This window comes from Tympanuchus pallidicinctus, unplaced genomic scaffold (genome assembly GCF_026119805.1).
Source record: "Tympanuchus pallidicinctus isolate F22 unplaced genomic scaffold, pur_lepc_1.0 scaffold1, whole genome shotgun sequence".
NCBI lineage: Eukaryota > Metazoa > Chordata > Aves > Galliformes > Phasianidae > Tympanuchus > Tympanuchus pallidicinctus.
Window position 1 is genome coordinate 55611971 of NW_026294618.1, and position 414 is coordinate 55612384.

Sequence of the window (414 nt, forward strand, 5' to 3'; positions counted from 1 at the left end):
TGCTATTTAAAGGTGTGAATTATATGTTTGCAGTCATTAAAGGTGGTCAGCAGTTCAAGCAGGAAGACCTCCATAGCCTCAGTCTGCAGTTCTGACCCTTGCCCTGAGCAGGACTGGATGAGAGCCTGTTAACACAGAGCTATGCGATTATGTACCGAGAGCGAAACCTTTAATTAAAGGAGAGAGAAGAAACAACTGCAGGGCAACACTGAGCCTCTCTCACTGCCGTTACAGCGCGGTGCGGTTGTAAGGGCACTGCCGCGGGCCCAGCATGGCGCCTCCCTCCCTTGCACTAGCCTCATGCCCGAGGGCCTTGCAGGCCACTCTGCTGGACCAGCAGCCTGGCCTCGCTGCCGCGTCCACAAGACAAGCTGCCCCGCTTCCAGCGGCACCCGGAGCCCTGTTGTGCGCGAA